Source organism: Indicator indicator, unplaced genomic scaffold, assembly GCF_027791375.1.
Source record: "Indicator indicator isolate 239-I01 unplaced genomic scaffold, UM_Iind_1.1 iindUn_scaffold_61, whole genome shotgun sequence".
Taxonomy (NCBI): domain Eukaryota; kingdom Metazoa; phylum Chordata; class Aves; order Piciformes; family Indicatoridae; genus Indicator; species Indicator indicator.
Genome location: NW_026539192.1, coordinates 181,290 through 191,334, shown reverse-complemented (window position 1 = coordinate 191,334; position 10,045 = coordinate 181,290).

Sequence of the window (10,045 nt, the reverse complement as noted above, 5' to 3'; positions counted from 1 at the left end):
CCCGGTAGCCCCTGAACCCCAGTCCAGGTTAGACCCACCCAGAGGTAACGGCACACTTTTCAGGTCAGGCCACAAAACCCGCCAGAGTTTTGCACGCCACACGGGTCGTCTCTAATAGACTCGCCTTCCCGTCACACTGGAACAAGGGGTGAAGTTAATACCCAAAAAGCAGCGAGGGCTCCTAGATCCAAAATCCCGTAGGGATCAAAAAGCATTACAACCTTCCGCCAACAGACCACCCCGCACCTGCCCTGGCTTTCATCTCAAGTTTTGCGTAAGGTCCCTTTCGACCCCATCATCGTCGTTCTCGGCAACTACCTGCCCGGCTCGCGCAACCCCCGGGACTTGGGATCTCCCACCATTTTACCTGCGATCATCTTCGGAAACCAAGCCACTCAACATCCGCGTGCCATGGTCCCCTGGCGTCTCTCACCCCCTGAAATCTGCCCAAACCAGACAACTCGCCCGCACCTCACCGGTGAGGAAGAACCCTTCCACCCACCACCCTGCCCCCTCCCACCCCCCCCCGCTCCAAGCACATGGATTACCAAACACCGCCAGGCTAGCCCCCTGACGCCCTCATTTCAGAAGAAGAAAAAAGGTGGGAGGACTCCGGCCTACTCCACCCCCTCGAGCATCCGGCTCATCTCCCTAGTCTCCCCGGCAGCTTTAACTCAGCTAAAAATTTCCCCCCCCCCCCACCCCCCCCCCACCCCCCCCACCCCCCCCCCCCCACCCCCCCCCCCCCCCCCCCCCCCCCCCCCCCCCCCCCCCCCCCCCCCCCCCCCCCCCCCCCCCCCCCCCCCCCACCCCCCCCCCCCCCCCCCCCCCCCCCCCCCCCACCCCCCCCCCCCCCCCCCCCCCCCCCCCCCCCCCCCCCCCCCCCCCCCCCCCCCCCCCCCCACCCCCCCCCCCCCACCACCCCCCCCCCCCCCCCACCCACCCCCCCCCCCCCCCCCCCCACCCCCCCCCACCCCCCCCCCCCCCCCCCCCCCCCCCCCCCCCCCCCCCCCCCCACCCCCCCCCCCCCCCACCCACCCCCCCCCCCACCCCCCCCCCCCCCCCCCCCCCCCCCCCCCCCCCCCCCCCCCCCCCCCCCCCCCCCCCCCGCACCCCACCCCCCCCCCCCCCCCCCCCCCCCCCCCCCCCCCCCCCCCCCCCCCCCCCCCCCCCCCCCCCCCCCCCCCCACCCCCCCCCCCCTCCCCCCATCCCCCCCCCCCCCCCCCCCCCACCCCCCCCCCCCCCCCCCCCCCCCCCCCCCCCCCACCCACCCCCCCCCCCCCCCCCCACCCCCCCCCCCCCCCCCCCCCACCCCTCCCCCCCCCCCCACCCCCCCCCCCCCCCCCCCCCCCCCCCCCCCCCCCCCCCCCCCCCCCCACCCCCCACCACCACCCCCCCCCCCCCCCCCCCCCCACACCCCCCCACCAAACCCCCCCACCCCTCCACTACCCGCCGCCCCCACCTGCCCCGCCTCCACCCCCGGAGATCTAATAGCACAGATTGAATTGAGAATGGATTAAAGGGGGGGAAGGAGAGAGGGAGTTCTGCACCTCCTCCCCGCCCTGGCCACTGCCCCACCCCCCCCAGAGGGCACGGAATGGCCCTCCTGCCCAGGCTCCACAACCCCGCTCCCCTGGAGTTGCTTTGCTGGATTCGCTTGGTTTTTTTGACTTTAATGATGTTTATTTTTTTTCCATTATTTTCCAGGCCCTGCAGGCGAGGCTCTTCCCGTGTCCCACGCTGTATGCCTGTGGTGGGAAACGGCCCCACCAGCATTGCCACCATCCCTCCGCGCTCGGAATGCAAATAGTAAGCAAGATGGAGACACCAATCCTCACCCTACTTCCATTGTAACCTTCAGCCCTCCAGAAGATGAGGTCCCACACACATCTAGTTAGGCCAGATCTAGAGGGTATTAAAGATATAGAGCGTGTCTGCAAGGCACATGGGCATCACCCATGCCCATCCTAGCCAAACTACTGTACCTTCACAACAGCTAAGACAAAAATGACATAAGTCAACAGCAGCTATGAGGAAGCCCTGAGCTCCCCCATACAACCCTTGCTGATGCTCTGAACAATAAGTTGAGACATGTAAAAGCTGATGAACATCTCAACACAAGGCCATTTTCCAGAATTCACACACACACATCTTCCAAACCAAAACTGACAAATAAATTATTAAATATATATAAAAAACTCTTAATCTAAGTGACTGAATCCTTAGCTGCCTTTCAACATCTTCCAAGCACTCATCCCGCCAGGATGGAAAAGGTGATACTCCAGCACGCTGCCTTGTGACCTGACCTCAAGAAAATCCCGTTCCCCAACCCAACACGGGCAGCCTTCCTGCCCATTTCCCATCATGGAGCAAGAGGCCGGCACGAACCAACTGTGACATGATCGAATATATATTGGGGGGCGGGGGTTGTATAATGAGGGCATGCAAGAAGAACAATTCAAACCCCACCTTTAGAGAGACCTTCCCAAGCGAGCGGATAGCATCCCGCGGAAAGCAGATCCACTAGATGCAAGTGAGATCATCATCAAAACCTCTCCCACCTCTGCCACTTAACCAAGAAGATTTTTTGTTTGTTGCAAGCGTGTTTTTCCCCAGTCTTCTATGATGATCGCTGTGCAAAGGAGGGCAGATCTTTCCGCGTTACCTTTTCTCTGGGCCTAAATAGAGTGAGGGAGAGAGAATGGGATAAATCACAGTTATGCAGAATAACCCCCCACCCCCAAAACCCCCTGCCTGCACCAAAGTGCTTGGAGGACACCTGAAGTGAACCATCAATCCTGAAATGATCTTCTCAGAGGCAAATAGCAAAGTGAATGTAAAATAAGACTATCTTGTAACCTGATTCCAGTTGTTATGCAACCTAACCTCATTGTATGCGGGAAAGGGCTCCACCCCACCTGCTCCAAACCGGAGACTAACTGCAGGCATGTTCCTCCGTTTCCCCATCAGGAGGCACCATGACTGTGGATGCAAGATGTCCACACTTCCACCACCTAGATCCCACTAGACATGTCTGCCCTCCATGCAGGAAGCTCCCGTTCACTACTGCCGTGGCCCTGACCTGCTTTGTCTGTCCTTCGCATCCATGTCAAAGATCGCGGGTATTCGAATGTTGGCTAAGCAGATTTTCCAAAGTTCTGGTATCCGGCTTGCAATGGACATGTTTCTAATGGCACCCAAAGGGGTTGGAGAGAGTTGATGAGTGTCTCTTTAAAAGGAATGGTGATGAAGCCCTGATTGGGCAGTCCCAAATGCTGCAAAGTCACGCAAACCCTGGCATAATCCATAGCTGTATACCCTCTGGTATTCTCTCTGCTCCCAGTCATCGATCCATCTGATCCCAACTATGATGAGTGTGAATATTTGCACCATTGGAGTGGCTCCAAGGCCTGCAGTGCCCCACGTGTACTGCATGTCCCCGAGGGAAGACGTGCAAGTAAGATATTGAATAAAAAATCTGCCTTCTCTTAGCAGGAAAAAAACGTCCCCCAACCCCAATAAAAGAAACTTTGGATGCGGTAGAAGGAGGTTAGAGGACACAGATGGTTCGCAGCACTATAATGGAGGCAAGGCAGATCATGGGAGCAGGACTGACGTGAGTGGGTGGGCTGCGGCCACTGTAGCACAGTGACAGAACTCACAGAATGTAAGGGTTGAAGGGACCTCTGAGATCACCTAGTGCAACGCCCCTGTCACTGCAGGTTCACCTAGGTCAGGTTCATGGGCAGTACTGTCCAGGGCAGATTTGAAAGTCTGCTAGAACCCCACAACAGCCTCTGGCAGCCTGTTCCAGTGAGCTGTCATGATATATGGGGGGTGAAGTTAGTGAGTGTGGGGATAGGGGATTGGTGGTTCTCTGTCAGGGGTATTGGTATTTTGATTGGGAGGATGAGAGGTGTGTTTAAGGGTATGGAAGATAATATAGTTTGGTTTGGCTAAATTGTAAGGGTATATTATAGTTTAGTTATAATATAGAAAATAATAGGATGTTGATGCAAGAAGTAAAAGGTTAGAAATTAGTGTTAAATATAAAGTATAGATGGGATAAGGTATTAGTGGATGTATTTGAGAGAGTGGGAATAAAGAAAATATGGAAGTTGGTGGAAGGGGGAAAAGATTGGGTGTGGTAGAAATATTAAAAAAGTGAGATAAAAAGAGAGTAGGGGAAGAAGAAAAGAAAGAGGAGATTAGTATAAAATCTTAATGATAAAAGAATAATAATAAGGGATAATGGAGGGGGGAAATATAGTAGAAATGAGATGAAAGTAAGAAGGGTAATTTGGTTTAGATAGGGGTAAAGAAGGGAGAGTTATTAATAGTTATGATAAGAGGAATATGAAAAATTGAGAAAGAGAATGAATGACATAGAATATAAAGGGGAAGGGTGTGAAAACGACAGAAGAAAATGAAAAAGAAGAGAAAATTAATGGAAAATAAATACTAGAAAGGGAAAAAAAAAAAGAAATAAATAGGGTAGAATAATAAGATTAGGAGAGAGAAAATAAAATATGTTTATTGGAAGTGGTTCCAAGAGGGAGATAAAATGAGTGGGAGGAGAGGTGGGGGAAGGAAGAAAGAAAAAAATAGTATAAGAAAGAATGTTAAGGGACTATTTGATAAAATAAATGAAGAGAGGAAATTAGATTAATTATTAGAGTTAAAAAAAAGTATAAGTTATAAAGGGTAGATTTAAAGATAGGGTTTGAAGAATTAAGTTAAAGAAGGTAGGGAGTTGGTGAGGGAGGAGAAGAGGAAAAAGAATAAGTGGAAATAGAATGAAGAGAAGTGTTATAGGGGTAGATGAGAGACAAGGTAGGGAATGTTGTCAAAGATAAATAGGAGAGAATATTGTAGTTGATTAAATAGGGAAGGAATGGGAGGGATAAAAGAGTTATATATTGGTTGGAAGGTGAGGTGGATATGTGTAGAGAAAGAAAATGTAATAAGGCTGGGGTAAGGAGTGTAGAATTATGAAACAGGGAAGTTTTGGATGCGAGGGATGATGAGTGAAGGAGGTTGGAAGGTGGTTATATGTAAATGGATTTTAAATGGAGGTTTTGGGGAAATGAGGAATGAATAGAGAATATTATGTTTTATTGTTATGAGTGTATTTTCTGGTAGTTAAGGATTTTAGAGGGGTTGTTGGGTTATGTTTTGTGGTTTTTGTAGTGATGGGAGATTTTGACATGAGATTGGGAATGATTGGGAAGGTTGGGTAAGGGTAAATTTTATGGGTTGTGGTTGGATGGAGAGGTGTTATAGTAATGAATGATGGGATAAGAAAGGTTATAATTTTAGAGGAATTTATGATTAATGGGTGAGGGTGTGTTTTTTGGGTGATGATGTTGATATGTGGTGTAGTGGGGTGAGTTGCGTGGGATTAGTTATTGATTGGGAGGGGTTAGATGTTTGTTAGTACAGGGGGTATGGGTATATCTTTGTAGTTTGGATTCTTTATTAATTATTTAGTATGGGTATTCATGGCGACATTATGTGGAGTTTGTTAGAACATTTGGTGATGGGGGTTTTTGGTGTGGGGTTATTGGTTGGTTTAGGTATGTGTACTGTGGGATATTTGCTAGGAGCGGTTTGTTGGTAATTGAGGGTGGGAAAATGGTGCACATTTGTGGTGACGATCTGTAGATGGATAAATTTTTGTTTAAGATTTTGATTAAGACTTATATTTGGAAGTGGTGGGGATAGGGGGGACAGGTTATTGTTTAGTGGAAGTGGGGACAGATTTTAGTGTTTTGATAAGGTTGGGGGACTTTGAGGATAGGTTAGGAAGTGGGTGAGAAGGTGGGGAGTTTAGATGGATGTGTGGGAAGGGATTGGAGAGGAAGGGGTAAGAGGAGGATGGTTGGTTGGTGATAGTGTTTTTATTTGGATAGTGGTTTTGTATAATGAGGAATAAAGAAGTAATTTACAGAGTGAGGGGATTTCTTGGATTTTCTTTTGTGAGGGTAAAAGTGGCTTTGTATGGATTTAATATTTAATGAGGATATAGGGGGGTAGAGGAGGTTTAATGGATTAGGGGTGATTACACACAGTATACTTTAAGTTGGGAAAAAGATATGTATTGTTGAGTTGGTAATATAGTTTTGTATTGGGGGGGTGAGAGGGGGGTGTTATTGGGGGGTTAGGGTGAATTTTTTTTTTTTTGTTAATATTTAAATAATATATATTATTTAATTTAAATCTTTTTTTAAATTTAAATATTTAGAATAAGAAAATAAAATTTTCGGTATTGGAATAGGTGTGGTGGGTTTTATTTTGTTAGGAAGTAGGAATATATATAGGATTTTTTTTTGAAATGATTTTGTTGGGGTGAGTTACTTGTGGCGTCCCTTATAGGGGGGGTTAAGGGTGGGAGGGGAGTTAGTTCATCATCGTTGTTGAACTTCAAATTACATTTAGATGGTCGCGCTATTTACAGGGGTTCACGTGGTCACAATTCTTAGTTACTCATCTTACTGTCGAGCTAAGTAAGTTCAGCCTGTGGAAGGTGATTACTTGTTTTTCATAGGTTTCCTCCGGGGTAGATGTTGTTACATGTTTGTAGTTCTTCTCTGTCACGACTTACCTTTAACTTTTGATAATCTGGGGTCAGTATCCACGCCCTATTACGTTACCTCGGGTTATGACTGGCTTAGGGCCTAGATCTTGTTGGTCAGGGTTATATCTATATTTCTATACTATAATTAATATTATTTGGGGTTAGTCAGAAGGCAGTAGAGTTTCACGAGACTGCCTTCAAGGATCACCTGTTAAATTAATTCTAAATATATATCAAACTTAGCAGTTGCCAAATATTATACGATTATTTCTGGTATAAGGGGGGGCATAGAATATGGTTGTGAGAGGGCTTCAGCTATCTGCATGTCGTTCTTTTCTTATAGGATTATTTTCGGGATTTGACTTTTCCTGTGTGCTGCGCACAGAACCGCCGAATCGCCAAAACATGCCTATACATCTCTGGTTAGTGGCGCGTACGCTACCAGTACTGCTGCTGTGTGTACGTGAATGCGCTGCTTGTAGGTTGCTCAAATTCGGGGCGCAACTACTCCTGCAACCCCTTCAAGCAAATAGTGGTAGTTCAGCAGTTTTGTGAAATCAAACCACCAACTTAAAGAACTCATCCAGCGATATATTTCTCGGTTATGCACTTCCTGCATGGGGACTACTGGGGGTGCTGTAGGCGCTACAGCAATATCAGACTTCAAGAAAAGTCAGTTTTTATATACATATAGGTATATAGGTTACATTGATTTTATTTTATCTACTTACGACAAATGTCAGAGACGGTCATTCTCTCTTTATATCGGAGTGACTGACAAATATGAACAGGTACATTCTATATCTCTGTATTGATTTCAATTGCAGTGTTAAGGTATTGGGCTGTCTTTTCCTCATGCTCAGGGGCCAGACAAAGCTAATACATTTCCGGTGCATCTGTATCTCAAACAGCAGTATCAGTGGGTCGTTTTGATACGCTTTGCCACGCTACGACGCTTTCGGTGTTTTTTTGCAGTACTCCCTGGGAATTCCCTCCGTGATCAACTTCCGCATCCTGCATCGTTGAATAATTTGCCATTATTGTACTCATGCAACTGTAAATGAACCTGGACACAGACACATCTGTCCCCAAATCTCGAAGGATTTTTCCTGCCTCCCTAAGTCCCCAACACATAGGCTGTGGACACCCTTGGCTAGCTAGCGAAGGAATTTTCTGTCATCCTCCCCGAATTGGCGCCTCACATAATCCCCTCTCATCCCACATGACCTTAAAATCCCAGATCCCCACTCCTGCAACCCTGCCCTCAATGCACCCCCCTGTCCTCACTGCCAGGGCAAGAAAACAGCAGTTTAAAAATACGCCTTTCCCTTTTTTTATACATTTTCACATACCCTTTCTCCCCCCTTTCGTCCAAAGGACTGGCCTGCTGTGCCATTTGACTGCCATCAACTTTAACGTCTGGGACCTTTGTTGTGGCTCATACATTAAAGTTTGTTATCTTTAAGAAGGTTCTTCACTTGAAAATGTAGTAATCTCGTGTCATTAAGCAATTGTGCGAAGCCTGATTGGTTTTGGAATAGTGATCAGGGACTCAGCTAACTCTGAATATCTCATTTCCGCCATGAAGCTACCATAGTCAGACCTCATGTTGTATTAGAACCCGCACAGTAGCTTAAAGAATATTTGATTATGGTAGGCTTTTACGTTCTGCTGATATCAGCTCTGATATGTCTACAATGAATGCTAAATCTTGAGTACGACACAACTAGAGGCTGTTCAGGCGAAGGTAGCTGAATTATAGATGCGTGCTCGATAATTTGGATTTCCTAAAACGCCTCTAAACTAAAAGTCTTTTCCCGCTAGTTTCGGCTAGAATACACTTCATGTGTTTTATTAATAAATGCAGTATCAAGTTATTTACATACATCTCAATAAAATTCCATGCAAGCTTTACTTGCTTCAGTTTAAAGTCTATGTGTCATAATCTGCTTTGTGAGGAAAGAAATTCATGTCTACACTTCAGAAAAATAGATAGCACACACTATTAAAAATTAAATTATAATTGCCTCTAGAAATCTACATGTTTTGCCCAACTCTGCATTGATTAACTCAAACATATGTTCTGTACTTTAGGTTTATCCCACTACTGACTGCACCAGCACGTCTCCTCAGAATACAGCTAACTGCGACTAACTCAAATTGCACATCTAAATCTATACATTCTCCTAAACCCCTTTCGCTTGTCTCCCGTGGCTCCCAAAGTCTTCCTATATCTTCCTTTGTCTTTTTAATTGTCTTTATTTCCCTGTTCTTGGCTTTATGAGTATTGCCCTCTCTGGGTCACTTTGTGCTTCCTGTATGTTTTGAGAAGCCTCCTTAACACCCCATAAAGTCAATCTAACTGTCTTCGTTCTTGTCTTTTAACATCGACACATAATTGTGTGCAGGTATGGCTGAGGGGTATGATTTATCAATACTTTTCTTGGGCCCGGACGTATTTTCTATCGTTTATTGCAATAGCTGTCACAACCGTGTTTTTACTGAATACTGATATGAGATCACTTGACCACCGCTTACTACCTAGGAAGCCTAACTGCTGTCAAATTAAATAATTTTTCAGTTGAAATTAATCTCCTTTCCATGGTTTTTCTACAGCCTGTGTATCCCTTATAAATGTTTTGATGTTCCTAAAACATTTACATACTGTATTTCAGGTTGTCCGCTAATCGTTATTTGACATAACTCCCAGTGCCTACAGAATCAAACCTTGGGTTGGTTGTCCTTTGTGTGGTTCTCTATGTCAGGCCTAAAAGAAGAGCAGACGACCTTTCTTCATCCCCACTACCTTAGACTCTACTGTTCTATCACTCTCTAATCCTCTTTCTAAAGGATTTTATACTTTAGGTTAAAGTTTGCTTGTCATAGCTATTCTGCGTTCTATGAAACCCTAAGAAGTATCATTTACTTAATGTTGTGAATTGTAACTTTAATTAATAAAGAAAAAAAATGAATCCATAGCAAATCTACCTGTGTCCAGTGTACTCGAAGTCACTTGTAATGTAAAATGTCTGATGCAATAATGTACTTTTGCCATTTATGAATTCCTGCCCCGTGTGTTTGATTCATCATGTAATCTCAAAAAATTGAGACTGTGATTTTTTCGTTAATTTTTGTGTTTTATTTGTAATTCTCGTATTAGGTTTTATTGTAGATACTGTATTTTGTTTCTGCGAAACTAGTTGTAAACAAGGGGGATAGGCTGGTTTATCTATACGGGTAAAGACAATAGCGGCTTCCTGCCATATCTTATGTCCAGTACAGATTTTACTCAGCCTTCCTGCGAAGCTCTTTGTATCACTCTAACTTTTTAGCTGCGATCCTTTTCCATCGTATATATGCATCTTTATCAAGGCATCACCGGCGACAGAATTCTTTCTTTGTGATGTCTGGTTGGCTCGTCATCTGCTATTCATATATGTCTGTGGGAGGGGTTCCGTTTGGGAGAA